The 25,542-nt window shown below is 46.4% G+C and overlaps 1 long non-coding RNA gene across 1 annotated transcript in view; it reads left to right on the top strand.

Annotated features, from left to right (window-relative positions):
* Window positions 1-6,736, top strand: part of LOC137154062 (uncharacterized) — a 33,153-nt gene extending 26,417 nt beyond the window's left edge. The window contains exon 3 of the long non-coding RNA XR_010920054.1: window positions 6,568-6,736. This is a non-coding gene — a long non-coding RNA (uncharacterized lncRNA). The remainder of the gene's footprint in view (window positions 1-6,567) is intronic.
* The last annotated feature ends 18,806 nt before the right edge of the window (window positions 6,737-25,542 follow it).

Below are 25,542 nucleotides of genomic sequence, written 5' to 3'. Positions count from 1 at the left end.
GAGAAATTCAATGGCGATACGGATAAAAATAGTGAATTAAATGACTGGTTCGATTTGTCAGTGCTAATGTTTCCCAATATTTAGATTGTATGTGTAAAGCAAATGAAGCCTGAAGCAGGAAATGGGGGAAATCCCGAAACAAAGGGAGGAAATTTGAGAAGAATGACTAATCTAGGAGAGGAAACCAGGAGCTGTAACCTGTCATTAGCAAGGCTAGGAAAGAACGTGTCTTTTATTGCCTCAAGACAATAGTGAATGTTTGCGCAGCCTTTTGATAGTGGTCAAAAATAGCTGAGCTGCAGCAGATGGTACCTCAGCATAAACCATTCCTCCAGCTAGAGCAGAATCTCCCAGTTACCTTGGTCTTCTACCTGCACCTTGTGTCTGAATAGAGCTAGAAAATGAGCCCAGATCTGTCGAGCCCCAATTCATTGTCTGACCTACAAGGCCATCCTTTCTCCTGAAAAGACCGTATGGGTGAAGTTCTTGAATTGCCTAAGTCTCGTTTTATAAAGTCTGTTGAATGTGTGATGAACTTGTGGTGGTGGTGGATTTGCATTGTGGAGTTCAATAGCAGTCATATAATTGTATCCACAACTCTCACAATCTCCTTTGCTTACCAAAAATAAAAAAAATCTACACATCTGATTTTGGGGGGGAAAAGGGGAGGAGATAAAGCAATGTAAGTTTTCTCCCAGTCTGTGCTGTTCATAGATTCTCTTCAGGCACTGTAGTCATTTGGCTGGGGCATATGAATAAAACTGGCTAAGAAATGTTGAATTTCAGAGGGGGATGTTAATGGAAAAAGGACACACTTTCACCAAAAACTTTGGGAAACTTTTTATTAAAAATGGAAAGGAAAAATCTAAATATGTTCAGAAAAACTGTATCCAGTTTTTGACCAGTTCTGTGTAGGAATTCCAGAGTTTCCTTGCAGGCACTGGTGGAGGTTGGATTCACTTAGAGCAGTTGGGTAAGCATTTAGGAAAAGTAAGTAAAAGAAAGGATGAACTGTGGCTGGACTGTAACTTGGGATACAGGCAAATAAGAATTCTTGATACTTCAGGAGGTGACCTGGTACCAGAGCTGTCCCTAGGGTATGGTGAATAGGGGTGACAGATCCAAGCCCCACACTTTGGGGGTGCCCCATCTGCTGGCCCGACCCTCGGAGGAGAGCCCCCTGCTGTCGCTACTGCCACCGATGGGGGAGGGAGAGTGGGAAACGGCCCTGCAGATCCTCCCCTCCACGGGACACTGCAGCAGACAGGAGGGGAGTGGTGGTGAACGGGGACTGAGGCCCACACTGTTTCATTTGCCCCAGGCCCCGCACCCCCCTAGGGATGGCCCTGCCTGGTACCGTGCTGACAGACTTTGGGAGAAGTGACAGAGCATTTTTTTTTTTTAAATAGAAACATAAGGTAGGAGAAACTCACTGATGTATGTTAAAAGAGCAGCCCTCCCAAATATACTGAGAAGTCTGTTGTCCCTGATACAGGCAAAGATAAGAGTGGGAAGGGAGAATAAACCTCCATGATCTACACGTTTTATCCTTCTTTGACTTTGGTGTGAGCTCAATATGCAGAGCAAATGAAGACTATGCCCAGGGTGTTTAAGAACATAAGAAGGGCCACACTGGCTCAGACTGATGGTCCATCTACCCCAGTATCCTGGCTTCTGATAGTGGCCAATGCCAGGTGCTTCAGAGGGAATGAACTGAACAGGTGATCATCAAGTGATCTATCCCCCCCTTGCCCACCCCCAGACCCTGGCAAACGGAGGCTAGGGACATTTCAGAGCATGGTTCTGTGGTGTACCGAGGCGGGGTGGGACATGCTCCCGGGCGCAAGCCTGGGAGGGGCACTGGCTGGACCCTCCTTAGAGGAGCCGTCCCCCGCTGTCATCTGTCTCCCATCCTCTCCGCTCCCGTGCTGGGTGGTGAGAGGGAGCCGCGGGGATCCCAGCTGCGCAGGAGCCAGGCAGCCAAAGGCAGGGCCATGGGAGCAGAGTCTGTCACGTCCCACCCCCACCCCTCCACTTAGCAGTCCCCTCATACTTACATTTGTGCCACCCCACCATCAGTGGTAGCAGTGCCCCACAGGGGAGGGGGGTGTCTGTGGGCCTGTTTCCTACTCTCCCCCACTCCAGTTCCCCGCCGCCCCCAGAGCAGGGGTGGAATGAGGGAGTCCCATCCCTCCTCTCCCCACACCACAGGGATATTAAGTTTTATTATGTTATGGTCTCTATTGCCAGGGTTCAGCTAGATTCACCTTTTGGACCAGATCCTGTGCCACTTAGGATTAAATCAAGAATTGCCTCTCCTCTTGTGGGTTCCAGGACTAGCTGCTCCAAGCTCCAGTCATTTAAGGTATCAAAAAAAACTTTTGTCTCTGCCTCCCATCCTGAGGTGACATGTACCCAGTCAATAGGGAGGTAGTTGAAATCCCACATTATTAGTGAGGTTTTTTTATTTTTATAGCCTCTCTAATCTTCCTGAGTATTTCATAGTCACCATCACCATCCTGGCCAGGTCAGTAGTGTATCCCTACTGCTATATTCTTCTTATTCAAGCACGGAATTACTATCCATAGCGATTCTATGGTACAGTTGTGTTCGTTTAAGATTTTTATTTCATTTGACTCTCTCGTATATAGAGCCACTCCCCCTACCAGTACGACCTATTCTGTCCTGATATATTTTATACCCTGGTATTACTGTGTCCTATTGATTTATTCTCATTCCACCACGTTTCTGTGTTGCCTATTATATAAATATCCTCATTAGTACAAGGCACTTAAGTTCACCAATCTTAGCATTTCGACTTCTAGCATTTGTATGTAAGCACTTAAAAAAATTGTCACTTTTTAGCTCTCTGCTATTATGGGATGTAATTGAATGGGACTCTCTTTCATTTGACTGTTTCTCATCCGATCCTACCCATATTTTAGGATCTTCCATCCTCTCCTTCTTACTAGGATATAGAGAATCTCCCATAAATAGATCCACCCATCCAAGTGTTTGACTTGGTCATTACAAAGAAGCTCTCCTGCTGTGGAATGCAAGTGGAAAAAGAGAACACAGCCTGAAGCCCACCCTCTCTGACCTCCATCACACCCCCTTTGCCAACCCTGCCATATTTTCCTATGCTTTACACCAGCCTGGGAATCTTTATCACCTACTTCATGGCACTGAAGGTCTGAATTAGGGGATGCCAACTGCAGCTGCTGAAGGCAGCAGTAAAATGGACCAGAGTGTGTATAGCAGCTCCCTTTTCCAAAGAAAGCAGCTCATCCTACAGAGTGGGGGGGGGCTAGGATGAGATCCCTCCCGCGGTAAGGCCCACGAGGGTGAGACAGGAAGAAAAGAAGGCCGCTTCAGCCAGCCTGCTATGGTGGGGTGGGAACAAGGTCATATTAAGTGGGTGCAGTTAGAAAAGGAAGGACTGAGGTCGCATGGGTTTGGAAGGGTAGAAGGCATCACTTGCTTCTGAGGTAATTGGGTCACCAGCTGGGTAGCTGTGAGAAGAAAGTAAGCAGTATAAAGGCTGAGCCAGAAAGCAGGAGGGGAGTTCCCCATAACTGCTGCTATGTAGTGACGTACCTGGAGCAGAACAGCACTAAAGATGCCTGGTGGAGGGACCCTGCTGGATTTACTAAGGTGGGCTCCACCAACTGGGGTTTCCAGGAACCTGCTCGCTGAGAGAAACAGATTTAGTAGAAAAGTCTGTCTCTACAAAAGTACGATGGCTGTGATTTCTATGTTCACCCCATGTGCTACCCTGCACGTTTATTTTCTCATCTAGAAAAGGGAGATCTTATCTTCCCCTCTGCAACTGTAGGGCTAATCGATCACTGTGGTGTTTTCTTTAAAATGTTTGCTTCAAACCCAGCTAATCTGCACTCTGCCGTCTCAGCCAGCATAAAGCTTGTCAGCCTGATGGAAGGCTTAGCTGACTCCATTCGATGAGCCCCATCTGCAGTGGATTCCTCTGCAAATGACCTCTCAGATGGCTGGGGCTCACAGCTGAGCTTCCAGCTGCAGAATGGATGAACGGAGAATGAAACCAAACCAAAACAACCTCCCAAGATTTAAGAACTGTTGTGTCAAACTTCTAGATAAGAGGCGCTGCTTACAGGGTAGGAGCATGGGTTAAAACAACACATTCAGCAAGGGGGGTATTCTGAAGAATAAGAGGCCTTGTCTACATGACAGTTTCTGCCTGAAAATTTCCCACCACCACTGCTAGCAATAGTGACTATCATTCCCATCGCAGATAATCTTTGGGATAAGCATGCTCCATTCTGCACAGCAAACAAACATGGAATTGCGGTGCCACAACCTCTCAGTCATCAGACATGAGGCAGGGCCACCAAAACCATGAGATTTAGCAAACGTAATGTTCTTTTTATTTCCCTGCCGGTGTCTGAGCCTTTAGGAGTGTCACTTCCAGGCTTTTCTCCACAATGGTGAAGGCTGGGAGCTTGCTTTTTACTTTTCATGAAAGCTGCAATTCTCATCTGATCACTTGCCTCCAGGAGCTGAGGCTTGATCAGAAACAATAAATAGAATCAGAGCTGGCAATAACCAGCTCTACTGGATGCAGAACATGGGAGGGGATGGTATTTTTTTCTGCAAAAACACCTGAGAACTGAAAAACCAAAACTGACTTTTTTTTATTTTTGGTTTTGAGTTAATGGCTTTTTCTTTTCTCATCCTTTTTCAGTGGGGGAAAGGGGGGAGTGAAAGTGCCTTCATACCACTTGTAATTTGGGCCTACCTGCCTCTGGTGGAAAATAGAGTAGCTCCAGGGCTGCTGTAATCTGCATTCAGCTTCTCATGTGCACAAAGGTCTGTTCTGGCCGTTAAGAATAGCTAGAATGCAGGGGTATGCCAGGAATGCCTCTTCTCCCCTCACTTCCCAACACATGCCTTAAAGGGGCATGCCTTCAAGGAGGGACCAGCTCTGCTCATCAGAATATCAATCTTCCTACATCAGAGGTATACAATGGTGACTAGAGCCACTTTCTGTGTGGAGCCTTTAATTATTGTTTATTAGGGTAGTGCCTAAAGACCAACTGAGAGTGAGGTCCCATTGTGCTAGGTAGTGTACAAATACAGATGGTCCCTTTTATGCTATCGGAGCAGCATAAAAGAGTTATAGAGCAATGGATATTCAGGCCCAATACTTTTTGTTTTGCATGGAGTTGGCAAAAAATGCTATTTCTATTTCACCATCAATTTAACATTTTTTCCCCTCATTTTTAAAGAAAACCATAAAGTTTTCTGGTTCTGTGATTGTTCAGTTTTTTTATTTCTACTTTTTTCATTCTCATTTTTTGCAACCAATGCCTGAACATTTTAAAGGTTTTTAGGGGTTTTTTCACTTCTTTTCCCCCATGTTTATCTGCTTTCTCCATTTTTGCCACTGAAAAAGGATAAGAAAGAAGAAAAAGCCAATAACTTAAACAAGAACAAAAAAAAAGTCGGTTTTGGGGTTTTTTTTCCCCCAGAGATATTTCAGTATTTTCCACTAATAAATGTTCTGGGGCAGAAAAGAAATTTAAAAACCCTTTTTCACAGGGGAAAAAAAATGCATGAAAACTTTGACCAGGTAATCTTTCTAACAAATGGGGCCAATTTCTTTCAAGTGTTTCTTAGTGGGAAGAGGGCAACAGAAATATTCAAGAAAATTAATTTGACCTGTTCAGAATTAGTATTTAGATTTTGCCATAGTATAGACAGCAGAACTCAATGGATTTGGAGTCCTGAACGTTTTAGTCTCTCTCTCTCTCTCTCTCTTGGGGGGGATTCTCTCCCCCACACCAGCCCTGTTATGCTATGTATAAAGGCCAGAGCAGAATAAAGAGGTCCTAAATCCCTGTTTAAAGCTGGGAGAGGATTGCCTGGGTGCAGACTCTGTGCAAATAGCCGTAAGGCTGTCTTCCAAGGCCCTCCTCCTAAATCTTGGTGTACAGGTGAGTGCAAAGGGCATGTGGGGGGCAGAGCATCCGTCTCCACATCTGTGTAGATTGTGGGCGGTGCCGCTCTCCAGAGAGCAGCCACTCTGACTGAGATAGGGCTGTCTCATCTCTGCCATGGGTCTCTCTCCAGCCCTCAGAACAGCCCAGAACCAGAAGGGTGCAAAGCTGTCTTAAAAGCCCTCACGTTCCATCCCCCGAGGCTGCAAGTTCTGTCTGCATTTCTTGGACTCAGCCTTGCTCCGCTGGCTCCTGGCACTGAGTAATGAGTGGAAGCCGGGCTGAGTGGGGAATCCACGGAGCTCTCTTCTGTCCTATTTTATGCCACTTTTCTCACACGCCAGTCTCCAAAGGGCAGCAGCTGGAGCCCTGACTCTCAACTGTCAAGCTTTTTAATAGTGAAAAGCAGAGCAGCAGCGTTGCCCATAAAATGTTTCCTCTGTGTATTTCTGTCTGTGGCAGTGCGGTTTTCAGGCTGTCAAGACACCAGTGATTGCCAGGCCATTAGTGATGACAATATAGTGGCTCAAATACCCTAACCTTGCTCATTGCCCATATGCAACTGTCATGATTGTGGTGTTTCTGTCGACAGCCATTACATCAATGTGAAGATCTCACACAGGACCGAATTTAAAGATGGTTTCTCCTAAGTGCCACTAACCATGGAGGAAAGACTTGCTCCAGGCCAAGGTGCTGGCTGTTCTAAAATGTGGGACTCGATACCAGTTGTTGGTATTTTAATCACTTGGCTTCGATGGAAATATAACTCTAAAAAATAACTAAGCCGCTTTTCCCACTCCTTGAACTATAACCCCAAATATCTCCAGTCAGATTAGCAAGAACAAACAGGGAGGCCCTGATCCTGTACATCCTTATCTTCAGTCACCCCAGGAATCCAGCTGATCTCTCTACTCCCAGTGATAAAAATAATGCATGTGCACAACTTTGCAGGTTCCAGGCTTTGGTTACTGTAGCATGGAGCATGGCCTCACAAGCAGCACTAGATTTCTTGTTTATATTCTCTTTGGAGCAAGTCTCCAACTGGTGTCGATTAGCATAGCTCCACTGACCTCTGTTTATATTTACACTAGCTGAAGCTTTGTCTCTATTTCTGTCTGAAATATTGATGTCCATTTTATATTTGATTGAAAGTGAACACTGCTGTATGTGTGACCTTTTTTCCCCTGCAGTTCTTTCTCCTTATCTACTACAAACACACCATGATGCAACTTGTGATCTTTCTCCTTAATATAGGATGGGTTTTCCTGTTCTTTTAGTTAATCCTTTTGAAAGCACTCGGTGTAGATTTCAAATCATGCATCAATCCTTCTCTGTCGACTCTGGCTATCTATCCAGGCAGTTACTACACAGCCAACACTCAATGCTACCAATATTACAAGAACATATATGTAGGCCTGAGGGTTAATTTTTTTAGATCGCTTTCCTATTTGTTATCTCTCTCTCAGGGGTCAATGAAACAGATAAGAATTTGCTGGCCTTCCCAAAGCCTGCTGTGTAAACATGAGTTCTGTGTTCCTCTGTTCTTAGTGCAACTCACATGTACCTAATGTGGCCGCCCCTCCCACCCCCCAGGATTGTCCTGGAGTTTCTGGGAATTAAAAATTAATCTTTAATTAAAGACTATCATCTGATGAAAGCTCCAGGAATACATCCAACCAAACTTGGCAGTCCTACTTCTACGTGCCCCACTCAGGCTCTGTATTGCATCACCCATCAGAGTTTGTTCGGATTTAACCATGCTTTTGGGTAAAAGCCACCTTCTTCAGGCTATTGCAGAGCACCATCCACTGACAGCGCTGTGCATTGTGGTGGCCCTGGCTCCTTGCCTCCTTCCCTGTCCTAGACCCTTATTTATTGGGTTTGTCTTTCTCTTCTACAGCAGCCACTTGCTGCGACGGCTGCCTGTGACTTCTGGTGAAAACTATGCTGCAAGTTCTGCTCTTCTGCTTCTCCACATAGCTCACATTCTTCCTGAAGGTGCTTTGCTCACATAGGAAGGGCTCACTCCTGAGCCACTCCAAACAAGCTCAGCGCGTTTCTCCTAATTCCACTGACCTGTTTGATAACTCAACACTCGCCCCCGCCCCTCATTCAGCACCCACCAAGATTTAAATCTTCCTGCTGCAGACGCTGCTAGTGGCACCATCTCTGCCTAGCTAAGGGGTTGTGAAAGGTGACGACTGATTGCAAATGGATGGACAGGGATCACTGTTTGCCAGAAGCCGGGAATGGCTGATGGGATGGATCACTTGATGGTGACCTGTTCTGTTCATTCCCTCTGAAGCACTTGGCATTAGCCACTGTCGGAAGACAGGACACTGGGATAGATGGACCATTAGTCTGACCCAGTATGACCGTTCTTCTGTTAACTGAGCGGAGCATTGGCAAGGGAGAATGAGTTAGCATCGCAGTCAATGACCCGCAGATGTATGAGATGCCAATGCAGGAGGATGATGGACTCTGAATTAGAGACAGGGAAAGATGGAGTTTGGGGTTTGAAATGATGGGGGAATAATCTCTCATATATACCTTGAATTGTCAGTTTGTGGGTGAATTTAGTGTTGGGCTAGAAGAACTCACCTGGAATCAACTATTATGGGTAAGTGCTGTACAGGTGCACCTCTATCCTGACCTATCAGCTCCTCCTGCAACCCAACTCCCGAGCCCCACTGGAAAAGACTGGGCAAGAGTGGAGAGAAGGATGAAGCCCCCCGACTTTCTTTTCCTCCAGGATCCATGCCAGGATTTGATCTTTGTAGGTCTCTAAAGACGAAAGGTTGGTTCACTAACCCACTGCACTGCCCAGCTTCCCTAAACAACTGCGCCAGTGTCACAATTCAGCTCCCGTGATCTCGATGTTCAGTAGCCAATTGTGCCAGGTATACATGGGCTGGAGTTACAGTGAGACTTAACATGGGGTTGGGAGTTAAAATTATGAGTCGGGTCTCATGGGGCTGAGCAGCTCAAAGGTGTTTTCCTTTTAGAGTCCTACGGTGGCTCATGGCTCTGGGTTTTGTGCAGCCTGTTGGCCGCTCTACTTATTCAGACAACGGTAGGCTGAGTCCTAGTTACCCCACAAACGTCCTAGAACAAATGTAGGGAGGATCTAGACTGGCATTTACAATCCCGGTGTTAGTTAACTCATGCTGGCAGCCAATTAACTTGTTTTAAGGCAGAAGCAAAATCTCTAGTCTGGACAAACGCCTCGTTAAGCTCAGGCAATCACAGTGCTAGAACATGCCCTGTAAATGGGGTGTCTGAACTGGCCTGTTGCATCTCTGTCACTAAGGCAGAGGCACAAGAAGTAAAAACTTGGCTCTCTAGTCCCAGGGAGAATTTGCACAGCTGGCAGTTGGGCTGGAATATCTTATTACCTGTTGACTACGTTTGAGTGATAGATCCAGAACTACGGTGGGACCCAACAGTGCTGTATATAGAGACGCTTTGCAGAACAGATACTCCTTTGAAGAACATCCGTTTCCTTCCAATGTATTGTCGACTCATTCCCTTGTACAACTTTCCTGTGGAACAACTTCACAGCACATGTTTTAATGGCTACTACAGATCCATAACCATCTGTGCTGTTTGCTACTTCACAATGCAAGAGGAATATAAAACAGTGAGATGCAAGTGATTTAAAACATGGCTCGGTCTCCTTCATTCACTCCCACCCTGTGCATTTCTGATCTTATTTATCATACTGCTGACGCAAACCAGTGGGAAAGTGGGTCTCCATTTAAATTCCCATTAGGAATGCTGCTAATGTACTCTCCTTCGACCCCTCTCTCGACATATTTGGCTTTCACATCCGACCATATTAATATATGCGGCAAATGCCATGGAAAGATTTCGAGCCCCCTCCTTGCTAACGGGGCAGTGTGGTCCAGTGTATAAAACAGAAGCCTGGCAGTTAGGAAAGCTGGGTTTTATTCCTGTCTCTGACACTGATCTGCTTTATCACCTTGCGAAATTCACTTCCTCTCCATCCTCTTGTTTAATTAGATACTAGCCCTTTAGGGCAGAAGCTGTCTAACTATGTATTCAAGGGGGTCCTGATGGTTTGTGGTCTCCAAGCACAACTATAATACAAATAACGATAACGTTAGAGGGTGCTTTTTAGATGCTTAACGATTTTTTCTTTGTGAACAATGCATTCATCTTCTCCCCCTCCTGTGACAAATGGGTCAGTCTGTCCCCTTTTCCTCCCCTCCCCCACCCCGGCAACTCCTTACCTTGGAATGGGGAGAAGAGGACTCCAGCAGGAGTTGCCTCCCCAGAAGTGGGATGTGGGGTGCAGAGCCCCTAGTACAGGAGGAGCAGAGGCACCCATGAGGGTGCAGGGTAGATGTGGGGACTGGAGGGACAACTCTGATGTGGACGTTGGTAGAAGGGGGAGGGAACGGAAATAATTGTCACTTTGGGGGCTTGGGGACCCGCTGGACGTGTCACAGCACCAGGCAGCACTTTGCACACTTTTGTGTAACTTCCTATCAGTTGTGTAACAGTGTGCCAGTTAAAGCTCTCCTTGTGTGGGCGGGGGGAGGCTGCCACAGGATGTAAGCAAGTGTAAATCTTGCCAGGGCAAAACGAGCTGGAATGGCGATGTGTCCCCCACAGCTGGAACCCGTGTCCGGGCCGGGAAGCTAGTCTGGCTCAAAGCTGCTCCTTGTCACAGGCACGTTGCAGAGCAGGCAGCGGGAGTTCAAAGATCAGAAGACGGCCCCCACCAAATGACAATGTCTTAAATAAATAACTCTCCTGACACGGGAGTGGGGCGGGGCGGCAGCTTGATTTTTTATCTCTGATTTTTGACGATACCAGGAGCCCACTGTACAAATTTCAGTTAATGTGACCCGCACCCATGTTATGCTCTGTCTGTGGTGTGCTTCTCTGAGGCCTGCTGGGAAGGGGGAATGGGGCACGGGGCATGGTTCTGGTGGACCCCGGCTCACGGCAGCTGTGGGAGTTCTGTTCGCTTCGCCACTGTTGTTCCCAAGCGCGCGTGTGGGGAAGTGATTTCACTCCCGCGGATATACCTGGGGAGGGGGCCACATTCAGAACCGGCCCAGCAAGGTTCAGCTGCGCACCCACTAGTGGCAGAGAGTCGCTGTTTGGAACTGGAGGGGCCAAGTCGGCGTGTAAGCTGTGATCATCCTTGGCTACTGCTAGAGTAAGGGATCCTCCGCTCATATCAACCAGCACTGCTCCATTTAAGCTAAGAGCCCTGGGCTGGTTTACACCATTTAGGGTCTGGACCCAAACACGTCTGCTATCCACCATTTGAGCACGTTATAAACCAGAGAGAGAGCTCACAATGCAACTAGGATATAGTGTTTTGCATATCAATACCTAGAATGGTCTGATAACTGCAGAGCTGGATGTGTACAGGTGTTAGTTCATTTACATCAAGAGCAGGGATTTCCCAACATGCAGTGCTTCCCTGCTTCAGCAATCCCAGAGTTCAGTGCGTTCCTTGCTGTACCAATCCCAGAATTCCATTAGTGTTCCATCTTCGATGTAGATGAAGCTTCTGTTCTCCATTCATGTGCTAACTGAGATACTTATGAGGCATGGGGAGTTGTCTCACCCTTGATGGGAGGGTTTCAGTTGTGTCTCCTGCCTTTTCATATTGAGGATGTCTTTGATTTCTGGTTCAAGATGCCTGCCAGGTGGTGGGGGGGGGGTATTCAGGTGAGCAATTGGGGTTTTGCGCCCTGGTTCCCCAAGAACACAGAGCTGCTAGGTAACAATTCCCCCTGTTGATGGGCACAGCCGTCTAAAGAGCAGCTTGGGGCAGTCCTCCTCCCCCGCCCCACCCCCCCCAAATATTTTAAGGATTTTTTTCCCCCTCTTTTTGGTATCTGCCATCTTGGAAAAAATATGACTAGCACAGGAGAGTTGGTGACTTGCAAAGGTGATTAGGGGCCATGACAGTAGATACCAGTGTCTCTCTTCTGCTTTAGGGCTGGATGCAAGTTGCTGCAGAGTGGCATCCATACTTGGTACAAGTTTTCTGTGCGTGTGAGAATTAAAGGGCCATTTTAAGAGGCGGTGATCCTGTGTTTTGAGAAGGAGGGGGTGAGAATCGGGACTGCTGGTGGCTTGTGCAACTGGCAGTGTGAACTGGAACAAGTCACTTACCCTTTCTGTGCCCCCTGTGCAATGTGGGGATAAAATCTGCTTCATGGGAGTGCTTAACTTGATGTCTCAAAAGTGCGTTGAGATCCCCAGATGAAAGAAGTGCAGACTATTGTCTAGCAAGTTCCTTCTAGGGTTATTCATCACCAAAAAAAAATCTGAGTCATTCTGAAATGTTGGAAGAAGCGGTGACCTCTCTGATGTTTTCAATAAAAGCTATACAAAATTCCTCACCCCAGTCCATCCTGGGTGTGTAGGGAAGAACTAGGAGGAGTTTGGGAACATTCTCACGGTTCTGGAAACCTCTCAAATGATACAACCTGGCCAACAAGACCCCCATATGAGGGACCCCATAACTGTGAGGCTGACAGACATACTGGGAAAGCTGCTGAGGGTAAATTGAAATTGTTTTCCCTGAAGTTACCTTATTTTGAGTAAATCTGTAGCATATAATTAGCTCATGGAACTCACTGCCACAAGATACTATCAAAGCCAGAGTTCAGCAGGATTAAAAAAAGGATCGGGCATATATATGGAGAAGAGGGATCTCCACAGATCTTGTAGAGAGGACAGGTGTTTTGGAAGGCATATTAAACCCTCTAGCTTCAGGGCTGGAGACACTTCCTAACTAACAGGGGTTAGGAAGACATTTCCCCTAGGGATAGGTTATCCCATAACTACCTGCTGCAAGGCTTCTGCAGAAGCAATCATCGTTATTTGGAGGCTGGGGACTGGGCTAGATACTCAGCTACTATGGCAATTCCCGGGTTGCAAATTTCCTTGCAATTTTCTGAAAGCATGAGGGTGTCTGGGAATTCTCCAGAGCCTTATGGTCCTTTTTTGTAATCTCAACTCTTCCTCCAGAGAGGGAGTAATGCGAGCTTTTGATTGATGTTAGACTGGAGCCAAGGATGGGTCAGCCCCATACCCCTCCCCAGAGTGATAGCAGCACACACTAGAGACAGCAGGAGCTGCCTCAAAGGTCAGAGGCCAGGATGGATGTGCCTGAAAGTAAGCAGGGAGTGGAAGGTAATCACTTTGATTGTCTCCAGAATTGGAATTTACTAGGAGTTAAATCTTCCCAGTGAAAGAAACAGCTGGGAGAGGGTAATGGTCTTTGATGGTTTAATTAGTACTGTACATTGAGCCTCAGTCAAATGGAAGACTGCCCACAATTTCATAACAATACGGTGTAACTAATGCAATAAATGAGTTGAATGACATTCATAGGCTGCTACTGCAGATATAGCTGGCCAGGGGCTTTTTTGCTTTTCCGTTGCATGATTTTCCGTTAGACTGCAGAAGATGATATCAGCAGATTGAAACCATTTTACAGAGCTGCCAGGCCAGTGCGATGTGTACTGATCTGCTGCCATTCTCTAGGAGGTGGAATCACGTCGGCTTCGAGGGCAGAGGGTACCTGAGCATGATGGAAATGCTGGGCCTGTCTGTACACAAGTAGCCTGCTTGTTCTTAGGAATCCAGAGACAGAAAGAATTAGCCATGTTCAGAGCTGGCAATGACTCATTCCCCCTGTAGTTTTATTGGTCCTTTCCACCAGGTGTGAGAAATCCAGTTTAAAAGCAGTTTACAGCCTCTGTGGGGCCCCCTCCCCCGCTCCTTTTTACAAAGGAGCTGGAGAAAGGTATTTGAAGTCTCCCAGATTTCAGCTGTGATAGCCTTATATGGGAACCCTTCCCCCAGCGCAATCATCATCCAGAGAGCTATTGTGACCTGCTGGTATTTTTACCACTGCATCCTGTCACCCTGCAATGAGACTGACACAGTGGTAGAAATGCAGGGTAGTCATAGCCATATCAGTCCCAGGATATTAGCGAGACGAGGTGGAGGCGGTCATATTTTTTACGGGCCCATTTTTGTGGGTGAGAGAGACAAGCTTTTGAGCCACACACGGCTGCTTGTCAGGCCTGGGAAAGGTACACCACGTGTTCTACCTTGCATTTAGCAGTGATGCTAGGAATCCCTTTCCGCAGAGGCTAGCGATAGATAAACTTAGGGTGATTGTACTGTTCTTACTCCTTTTATTTCTACATGGAGTGGTTACTGGGGCAGACCGTTGGCTTGCACGTTCATTTTCAAAACCCAAGCCACTGTGTCAAGAGGTGGCTGGAGTAATTCTGTTGCTGATGCTACTTGCTCTTGCTTAGTGGGGCGTTCGATGTGCTTTGCTTATTCAGTGTAGATACATAGGCCTCATGGGCCTTTCACAGCTTGGTAGGCATTCTGCTTTCTTTATTCCTCCATAACAAAGCTTTGTCTTTTCTGGCAGAGCCTTGTTTGTTTGTTGCTCTGTTCCTCGGAGAGCTTTAATTGAAGAGCCGTGAATGTATGGCCTTAAAAGAACAATCCCAGGACCTGCCCTGTTAGCCAGAACCCTTCTGTTTTGGTTGGCAGAATCCACTCCTGAGCTGCGTCCATCTAGGAAGTCTGTGCCTAGGAACTCCTTCCAGTCCTCAGCCGCTGACGTTGGTTCCACAGCTTGTGCCCATTAAAGAGAGAGAAAGAGAGGGAGAAATGACCGGCCCAGTGACTGGCATCTCATGGGCATTGCTGTGCATTCTCACTGCATTAGCTGGAACCTAGCCTGGGGCTGTGTTAAACCTGTGTCTTAGGGCTAAGTCAGACAGCAAGGCTGCTCCGAGTGGGTGACGTACCTGTCAGGCTGGATCGTTCTCTCTAGATCCAAGAGGAGGTTGTAGAAACTGACTCCCCTGGTCCATTAAATCCTGCGGTATGTTGTCTGACAGGGGGAGGTGGGCCAGATCCAGAATGTTTTCTTTGAAGCAACAGCTGCCCTAGTTTCTAGTCTGGAAGAACTGGAACGTGGCTCACAACCACCCTCAGATTGGGGTTGGGTTTTGCAAAATCACAAGGGGGCCAGTGAGATTTTTCCACAATTAGACCCAGACTCCTAAATCCAGCTCGGCTTCCCTGAGTCTGGGGTTTGGATTCCTTCTTTCTTTTGAAAAGCAAGGAAGCTGAGTATGTCATCTCCCCAAAAACATCTGCCACTTTTAGGTAGAGACTTTTTGTACTCTGCACATCTTCACTTGCCCTGTCCTGGGTTTTATCCTTCCTTTCACATCAATCTGTTTAACTGAGTGCTTGACCAGCCTTCATCAAGTTATCCTCACAGTTACCCTGGGAGGCGGGGAAGTACGACCAGCCCCATTTACAGATGGGGAAAATGAGACACACCGCTGAAACTTGCCCAAGGTCACCCAACAGGCGAGTGGCTGAGCCAAAAATAGAACCCAGGTCACCTGAGTCCCCTTCCAATGCCCTAGACACTAGCGTCTAGAGGTAGTGTAATAGGGCACTGAACTGGGGTCAGGCACTGCCCCTCTGCGTGCTACAGTTCCTCCTCTCACTCTGGCTGCTTTGATTGATCTCAAGTAGCCCGGTTCTGCCTAGCAGCAGAGAGGATCCGAATCTGGCCTGCAGCTATTTGTCTGGGACTTTCTTGGGAGGAGATTGTGGCCCATTTTTGGTATTGCACGAATTCCTGACTTGTGACTTTTATTGCTAAGGGTGTGTGCATCTGAAGTCTGGGCAAGATTCTACTGCTGAATACACAATGCATAAACTGCTTTGCTGCTCCGGAGCATGGTTTTTTGCCACCTTCTGCTTCTGCTTCTTGAGAAAACACTGGGGAAAACATGACCCTGTCAAACCCTGTCACTAACCTTGGCTTGTCTGGGCTGAGACAGCACATCAGCTGACACAAGGGAGAATGGCACTGTGAGCAAATCAAGCACAGATAAACCCAGTTAAAGTCTCCATGTCGGCCTGGAGAGAATTGGAATCTTCTCTGTCAAATCTGTGCTGACTGCAGCAGCCCATTTGGACACGGCCCAGAAGTGAACCCATCAGAGCTGGCAGAGAGAGAATTTTCCCGCACAGCTGGAAGCCGAGGGATTTCTGGGTCTTTGCTCAACATTTTATGGTCTCTAAATGAGTGCAGTGATGCATGTTTCAGTAAATCAGGGAAGAACAGTTCTTCTTAAGAATAAGCCTGTTACAAGATCATTTTATCTGAAGCTGGGGACAGAGTGGGAAGGGTCTAGTAAGCTTGTCTATGATGTACAGGTCTCCACATGCAACATTAAATCGGTTGAACATTGCCCCGTTAGTTAAACCAGTGCAACTTTGTGTGTAGACCAGACTGTGTTTAAAGTTAAGCATGTGTTTCAGCCATTGACCTCAATGAAAGTTGGATCAGGCCATCGCGTTAGCCTTAAGAATTCACTCCTCTGCACCTTGGTTTGTAATAGCCTGACTTTTTTCGTTAGGTGCACAGTACAGCCCATTGTTAGGGCCGGGTATCAGTGAAAGTCCAACTGGGAGTCTGATTGCAGGAGGATTGGCATACATGGTGTCACATCTGCTGTTGCTGGGATATCTGATCTTAGGGTAACTGATGAGGCTGAGTATTTTTAAAGCTCATCCAGTGTGCGCAGAGCTCTTTGATTGGAGAACAGTAAAGATTAGCATAAATAAATAACTGCGCATGCTTATTAAAAGCAGCAGAATTTTATTTTTGTGAAAATGTTTATAGCCAGAGCAAAAAATGGAGTTATTATCACAAGATGAAAGGGAGGAAATCAAACTGGATGACTTATAGTTTTATTTATGTTAAACATCGCCTTTCCTATGACTGGCAGCCAGTTTATCAGATGCCCCAAACCCATTATGCTGGACTGATATAGAGACATGATTGATAGCAAATTGCACTGTCAGACCTTTCACTGAACATAATTATTTATCAGCAAATATCCTGAAGTGATTAGCTACAGCCGAGCGTGCCTTTAAATTTGAGGCAAGCTGAGGAAAAACAATCATTTACAATTTTCTTTTTCTACCAAGACTCTTTTTTCCTCTCCTGCTTACAGCTGGTATATTTTTAGCCAGTTCTGAAAGAGCGCGGGCTTCCCACAGGTCAGGATGTGACTAGCGAGCTGTTCTGACATGGGTTTTTACACATGCCCTCTCATACTGGGATCAGACCCCTCTCCCGGACCTGTCAGAGTGGAGTCTTAGCAGAAACGTTGATGAGAAGAGAAAAGGCTTTTGTGAAAGAGGACGATTGGAAAAGGTGCATGTTTCACAGATCCATGGCACTTTCTCAAAAATAATTCTCATTTCTTGGCCAAAAGAACTGCCCAATTGATTCAGACATCGAAACCAGTATCTTACGTGCTTAGCATGATATCTGATTTACTCGCTGTAGCCTCACAATGCCCCTGTGAGATAGGGAATGTTATTTATCCCCCTTTTATAGAAGGGAACCAGAGGCACAAAAAGAATTAGACCTTGTCTACACTAAAGAGGTTTGCCACATTAACAGTAGCAGTAGTTAAAGGAGTCACACATCTCCTCCCCAGGGGAAGCAGTTGTACTGGTATAAATGCACTTACTTAAACTATATAGCACATTCCAGTTTGGCAGAATGAAATAAGCTGTACTGGCATAAAACACCTTCTACTGGTACAACTGTCTATACTGGGGCTTTTTACCGGCATAGCTGTGTCAATAAAAACTCTCACTCCTTACTGTTATTCTGGGGAACCATTTTAAGTAACTCACCCAAGGTCACACAGGAAGCCTGTAGCAGAGCAGAGAATCTGAACCTAGTCTCCTAATGCTGAGGCTAACACTGAACCAGCCTAGCCGGTCCCACCTACTTCAAAGGAGGAGAGGAAATGCAGCAATAGGCAGTTATGTGAGAATCTCCTCCTCAGGGAAAGTTTGTTCCTACCCCCCAGTGTTGTGAGTTGGCTTTTGCCCTGAAGTGTGTGGTTTATATCCTTTCCCACATTCTTTGGGGTTTGTATTGATTGATTGACTTACTCCTTGCTATTGTAGCCCTGGGCATTCTCGGTATTGTCCATGTGAATGCACAATCCCTTTTAAAATCCTACTGAGCTAAGATCATGTCTCAAAACCCGCGTGGCCTAGACAATTCAAATGTGGCTTATTTTGTTGGCCTGGTGCATAAGACTCTTTTTTTTTTTTTTTTTTTTTTTTTTTTTTTTTGGTGTGGAAAGCTTAGGTGTTGCATTTTCAAGTTTTGTTTTTGTTTATTTTGTTCTACCACCCCCCAATCTGTGGGTTTTGTGGTTTGTTTGTTTATTTGTTTTTGGGGGGGGAGAGACAACAACTTCAGAAACTCCCATCAAGTCTCTAATGCACAATGAGTCTGGTCTAAGACCAATAGAAATCAAAGGCCCTCATTGACTTCAGTGGGCTTTGGAGCCAGCCCCCTTGTAATCTTTGTGGTGGAATCTGACGTGCACAAAGTCTGCACGTGAAGCAGAGTTTATAGCTTGGATCTCCTGAGAGCCAGACAGATCCATCAGAGATCATCCGGACAGCAGTCCAATACTCTGCACAGACTCTGGGCCCTACCACTTAGGTTAAACCACAAACATGTGGTACGTCAGCTGTCACCTTTATAACTGTGTAACCGCCCCAGGTTAACTGGCCATCAAGTGCTTGGCAGTGCAAAGTTCCAGTGTGGAAGATATTCCCCCAGTAAGACTCAGTCACTTCGCCCAAGAGCTTTTAATCAACATAGACAAAAATGGGAAGGGAAACAGCAGTGCCAAGAGCGGAAGTGATTTACCCATGATCATGGAGCAGGTCAGGTCTGCTGATTTCCAGTCTAGCACCTTGCCCACTTCCTCTCAAACAGGTGCTTCTGCTGAACGTTTGTCTGTGACAAACCAAGATCGTGGCGTGGGTGGATAGGAGGCGCTCTTCCTTCCCATAGACTTAATGCACAAGAACACTTTCATTTAAGAAGAAATATTATTGGATACAAATAGGTTATGAGGCTTCCCCCAATTTGTTTAAACTCTTAAAACCAGAGATTCAGGTGGTGTGAACTGTCACAGCTCTGTTGACTTTAATCTACCCCAGTGGACAACTTGCCCAGCAGCATCTGACGTTTATTCTGTATTTGATAAGGTTGGGAGGGATTAATTTTAAATCAACAGTGGGAATGGAATGCTCCATAAACACTCAGTGTTTCCCATCACATGAGGCAAATCGTGTATCTGGAGACCGGGCGGGGACTGGAATATTCGACTGGTGAGAAAGCTGATATGCTGGGCATTCAATATTTAGACTTAAGATAATTGTGCCAATTGTGATCTGTTTCAATCCTTCATGAAACAGCAGATGAACCAGTCCAAGAACTTTCATTTGTTCCTCGTGAGCCAGCCATTCAGTCAGGAAATGCTACGAGGAAGAGGGAGCTAAGGATATAATTTGCAACCCAAACCAAACATTGACAGTGTAACTCCTGTTGTCAGCTTGCTCACTGGCAAAAGTGATGCTTTCTGAAACACTGTTTGTTGCACCTTCCTTTTTAGCACTGCAACAAGAGCTATTCAGACCTGAAGCATGAAAGGTTAGTGTGCGTGGCTTGGATGCATAGCGGAGCATTTTGCATCTGCAAAAATGAGGTGGAAACCTTGGAAGACCAGACTGTCTAGTTCTTCCTGCTTCTGCTGGAGCCATAAATAGCACTTACTGTTCTAGTATTAACTATAATTATTGCAATGGAACCTGAAGACTTTAGCCAAGATCAGGGTGAGAGAAGGCCCTGTGCCAAGTTTAAAATCTAGACAAGGAAGCATTGTTTGTCCCATTTTACAGGTGGGACACTGAAGCAGAGAGAGAGATGAGGTGACTTACCTACAGTTGTAAAGGAGTCTGTGATATGGCTGGAAATGAAACCCTTAACCCCAAATCACTGAATTCCCCACCAGACCCACCTTCAGCTGCTTTTCTATGCAGTGTCCTTTCTCCTGGTGTTTCAGCACCGGTGTCATCCAATCCCAGCCAGGACTAAGAAGTGCAGATGAATGAACTATAGCCGAAAAGAACAGCTAGTTAACCCCATCTGAATTACATCGCAAGAGGGTTGGATTAGAAATCTGGGTTCAAGTGCAGGTCCTGCCTTAGGTCTGATCTATGTTCGCTCAAGGCTGTGAAAAATGCTGTGCTTAGATCAACCTAACCCCTAGTGCAGACGCAGCTAGGTTGTTTAGAGGAATTCTTCCGTCAATCTAGCTACTGCCTCTGAGAGGGAATTAACTACATCAGTGGAAAAACCCCGATGAAAAAGCATCTTCATTACAGTGACACGGGGCCGGTTCACATTAGGAAGTTTGGTTGACTCAGCTACTGCGCTCAGGGTGACAAATTCACACAACTGAGATGTAGTTAAACTGACCTAAGCTCCAGTGTAGACAGTGCTAGGTAGAAAAAAGAATCTTTTGTCAACCTAGTTGTTGCCTCTCGGAGAAGTGGATTTATTACAGTGCTAGAAAAACCCCTTCTAGTTTCTGTAGTGACTGCCTGCACTACAGCGCGGCCAGTGTTTCTAGGGTAGGCATACCCACAGCTGCACTGTAGTGGCTGTATAGACATGCCCTTATTGTCCCTGATCCTGTTTGCTCAACCCTTAGCAAGAGCCGGCACTCTCCTTCCACTTAGTTCAGCGCCTGCTGCAGCAGCAGTGTTTGCTCCCATTAAAACATCCAAACTGTGCCCCGCTGTTACTCGAGTCAATGGCTGGATTCCCCCCCCAGGCCTGCTTCTATGATTCCCCACGCTGTGTGCAACCACCTTCGGGGGTGTCGCGGGTGCCTGTTCCGATCTGATAGCACTTCGCACCGCTGCGGACGGTGATGGACAATGGTAAAGCAGGCCCACTGAGCTCACGGGCAGCTGTGGAGCAAGGTTTTTCTCTTCTCTGGGTGTGTGTTTAGCTTCCTCTGATGGATGAGACGGTAGACTTTCAGACAAACTGAATGTGATGCACCAGAGCGGGGGACATGGAAAGAAACATGGGGTCCCGTCTGTGCCGTTTCCAGCTGACCTGTGAGAGTTCCCTTTAGGCATGTGATGAGATCAAAACTTTCTTTTCAGACGTCTGTCCAGGGCTCTGCAACTGAATGACTGTGCCCGGCTGGCGGAGCAAACAAATCGCTCTACCCTGGCTTTCTACCTGCTGCTTGCTTCCTTCCTCCCTCCCTGCCAGTCTGCTGAGCTCAGGTGGGAAAAGCCAGGACTCCCTTCACCCACCATGGTACCTTTCCACTCAGAGTCGCTCCTCTGGATTCAAATCATGGCTCTGGCCGCCTGGGGAGAGGGGTCCTGGAATGCTACTAGCCGATTGCAACTGGGAGCCGCTGAGAGAGTGGCAAATCACACCGCTGCCACTGAGAGTTACCGCTCACGCTGTCTCCATTAGAAAGTCGGATGCTTGAGGCTCAATATTGGAGCCAGTTAAGATTGTTTGGGGTGAAATGTAGCTTTCTGGACTGATACAACATGGCTTTCCATGGCTCGCTAAGACCGTGAGAGGATGAAATTCCTACCTGGCTCTGAAGAGAGAAGAGAGAGTCCTTATCTAATCCATGTTTACCCACTTCCTGGAGTTTGGCTGTGTTGGTAAACAACAATAGCACAATGGAAACCTCACCTCAGCCCGTTCCTAGGATGTCTCTGTCCCAGTGATGCCAACTCTTGCAATTTTATCATGAGTCTCACAATGGATGGTGTTTTCCTTAAAGCCCCAGGGGTTGGCATCAAGACATTACTTGAGAACCTTGACTTTAAAAAAAAAAAAAAAAAAAAAGTTTCTAGTCATCTTGGTTGCAGAGAAAAGCTTGAAAACAGGGATTGATTGGCACAGTGCTGGCAGGACCCGGTGTCAGCTCGGTTCAAGTCCCCTGGGCCTCACTGATCACGGACAAATGCAGCGCTGGAAACCAGCCAGGCCTCCCCTGTGTGCGTTAATAGTGTTAAAATAGTTATTAGATTTATTAAAATGTGTTTAGCATTCAAGAGTTTGTGAAATGCTTGTGGTGTTGCGTGCGCTAATCTCACTGTTCAGTACCCCCATGTTAAAGGTAATATTGAAGTGTTTGCTCTAAAACTGGGAGGGGAGAAGCAAGACCAAGTGTGAAATACTATTTTGCCACAAGAGATGCCATCTCCTACCTGATAAAGAAGGCCCATAGACACAAGACAAACCACTGTGGAACATCAGTGGTCAAAAGACTTTGTTGGTTGCTTCCCCTACACCATGAAGAGGAGAGGTGCATGAACACTTATTCCATCAGCTAGAATGCCTGAGGAAGGGAATAAAATTCCATGTCAAGAAGAAATTGTTATCCCTAGGTTGCTTGGACTTGAGGGAGAGGACAGACTTCTAAGCATAAGCAAGGGATCCCTGGCTGTTTAGCTTGGGTTAGCTCTAAGGACATATAGCGTTTGCACATTACAACAGCTTCTATTACTTTTTTAAACCTAAGACTGTAACTCATTTGTGTGTGTGTGTATGTTTACTTGCTTTAACCTTGGAAATAACTCACTCTTTTTGGAGTTAATAAGTCTCTAGATAGTTTATTATAGGAGTGGCTAGAAGCGTTTTCTTTGATGTAAGATCTGAGGTTCAGTTGACCTGTGGTAAGTGACTGGCCCTTTGGGACTGGGAGTAATCTGAATAATGATGTGATTTTTGGTGTAAGGGACCATCTATCAGAAAGGCAGGCTTGCCTGGGTGGCAGGACAGATCACAGTCCCCAAGAGGACTCTCTGTGACTCCATGTTAAGGCTGTTGTAGTGCTTGAGGAGTTCACGCTTGATACATGGTTGGTGAAATATAAGTATAGAACTTAGAACCAGTTTGGGGCTTATGTCCTGCTTCTTCACAGTCTGCACTGAAGTTGGCACTCAGTCAACTTGAATTGGCCACTCAAGAATCCAATTTTTTTTTTAAATCACATGATTTTTAAGCCACTGTCATGAGTTTGGGAGCTTGACTCATGATTTTTGAATGCTTGGGGTTGGCAATACTGCTGTTAATTTCACCTCTCCTAGACTCTGTCCACACACAAGCTTGCTCTGGTTTATGTGGACACTCTGATTCTGGGTCAAGAGAAGTGTATTTCAGTTTAGTTTAAATCTGTTCCTCATTGACTTAGCTAAATGGAAGTAAGCCGGCTTTAAACTGAAGTAAGAGCATCCACATAGGCTTTTGCACCTGAAATTAGACCGGTGTTGCTCTGTATAGGCAAGGCCCGATATCTGGGTGAAGCTAACAACTAAACACCTGACACAGTGGACTCTGGTACCTGCTAACAGTGCGGGTTAACAGGTGCAGACCCACTGGGAGAGGTTTCGCGGGGAGGGACACTATGCTAGAGCTAAGAAGACTCCAAACGAGAGCTGTGATGAATACCCACCGCTGAGTGAAGTTTTGCATGCTGTGGGGATTTGTAATGGCATTAACTCAAGGTAAATGGGTGCAAACACCAGGTGCTTTCAGTGGGCTCTCCCATCTGGGTCTGTCCTGCCGCCCAACCCAGATTCAAAGATTCTCCATCACCCAGTCCTGGAGTCTTGATCCACCCTTCCCAACCCCAAGTATTTGGTCTCCTACTTGCTCCCTGCACTCCATCCCTAAATCCAAACTCTTCCGTCTCTCCTGATCATTCCCTGCCTTCCCTACGCGCCTGCGCATACAGAACTGCCCAAGTGCACTACATGGGCCTGCAGCCCAAGCTCATTTGAGACTTTTGGCCACTGCACCAGCTGGCTACTTAAAGGTGCTTCTCGAATGGCACGCTTGTGCTCCGCCACCTATGCAGCTTCCCAATGAATTTCCAGGTGCAGCATAAGATGTTGCGCTTGACCTTCAAAGCCCTGGATCGTTTGGGTCCTGGCTACCATCTCTTCCTTGTGATCAGCCTGGGCTCTGGCGCTCACAGCAAGCAAGAGGGTCAGCGTGGTGGGGCTATCAGTGAGGCGTCCGTTGATGTTGGAACTGGCTTGGTGTGTGGGAGCCTGAGTTTGACAGGCCTTGCTCATGACTGGGAGGTTCTGTTTTAATGAGGGGGTGGGGAACTGAGTAGCTTGAGGTGGCAAGATTTTGTTTTCCCTTTGTATCTGTGGGGGATCATCTTGTGATCTCCAGATCTTGTATGCATGTTTGTGATCCAGTAGCGAATGCGTGTGTTCACACGGATTCCAGTTGTGCCTGGTTTTCAGACAGGAGTCTCCCATAAATCTATAAACAAAGGATACCTATTTGGCAGAAGCAGAGTTTCAGGGGAAGAGCTGTCTGAGTACGGACTGAGTAAACACTGAGTAATGATCTCCAGACTTGGCAGAGCAATTTCGTCTAACAATGAGGACCCACTGAAATCATTCATACAAAGCAAACAACCTGCCAATTGGACTGGAGTTCCTACATATGACCAGTGTTTGTTCTGTGCGGGCAACGTGATTATCCTAAGCCATGGAGAGTGTAGTGAAGTAATTAAGGGTAAGTTATACATGAGTGTGAATATTGGCTCAGATCCTCAAAGGAATATAGGCACCTAACTCATTCATTTCAATGGGAATTAATTCGATGGGCCGCTGTTCGGATCATGCAGGCTCTTGGCTGCGTAGTTGCCCTGAGCTCAATGGGCCACCTGAGGAAGGGCTGCAGAGGGGATCCAACAGGACCACTTGGATGAAAAAGAGCTTTGTGATGATTATAACTCACTTATTTGGGCTTTTATTTATTTATTTATTTATTTATGTATTTATTTAATATCCTGAGTCTAAGTGGTTGGGCTTGATTCTCCTCTCCTTTGCCCTGGTTACATGCCCACATAATTGCACTGACTTCTCTGCAACTGCCTCCAACTTCCTGTTGGCAGTAAGGAATTGCTCAATTTTGTGTGTGTGATTCTCCAGGCTTGTGCAGGCAGAGGGTGTGGCTCCGGGTTTGCTTTCTGCTCCACGGAAGAAGAGAGAGAACCAAATGTAGGACAAAGGAAAACACAGCCCAGGTCAGAGATAACCAGTGCTACTCAAGTGATAACCCTGAGCAGGGATCTGTTGTCTTTTTTTTTTTCAACAATATAGAAGACCCAAAACCACCTGGGCTACAGTTCTGGCCGTTCTGTCAGTATAGTTTCTTTTTTTCCATCAAAACTTGAAATTTTGACAAATCTCCATCAACATTCAAAAAATGCCAAGCGGCTCTAGTCACTTAATTTGAGAACTTTATTTAACACCCCCCACCCCGTGCACACACACTTAGTGAGTTTGTGTTCCAGTAGCACCTAGAAGCGCTGACCAGGATTGAGGCCCCGTTACGCTAGGGGCACACCGTGCAAACACGTCACCTGTATCTAGACTGGGATTGAAAGGTGTAATGCTAGAATGTGTTGGCTAACACATTGTGACCACCCTGGTTGAAAAATCTAGTGTAGACATTAATGCATGCAAAGCTGATCAAGCTCCAGTGCTTTACCCTGGCTATTTTAGCATGTGTTAAAGGCAGCCTGTCTCGTCTACACTAGATTATTTCCAA

This window comes from Emydura macquarii, unplaced genomic scaffold (assembly GCF_026122565.2).
Source record: "Emydura macquarii macquarii isolate MOO-44397 ecotype Brisbane River unplaced genomic scaffold, CSIRO-AGI_Emac_v2 contig_1253, whole genome shotgun sequence".
Classification (NCBI taxonomy): domain Eukaryota; kingdom Metazoa; phylum Chordata; order Testudines; family Chelidae; genus Emydura; species Emydura macquarii.
Note: the sequence above shows the minus strand (reverse complement) of the source record. Positions and strands in the feature narration are given on the sequence as shown.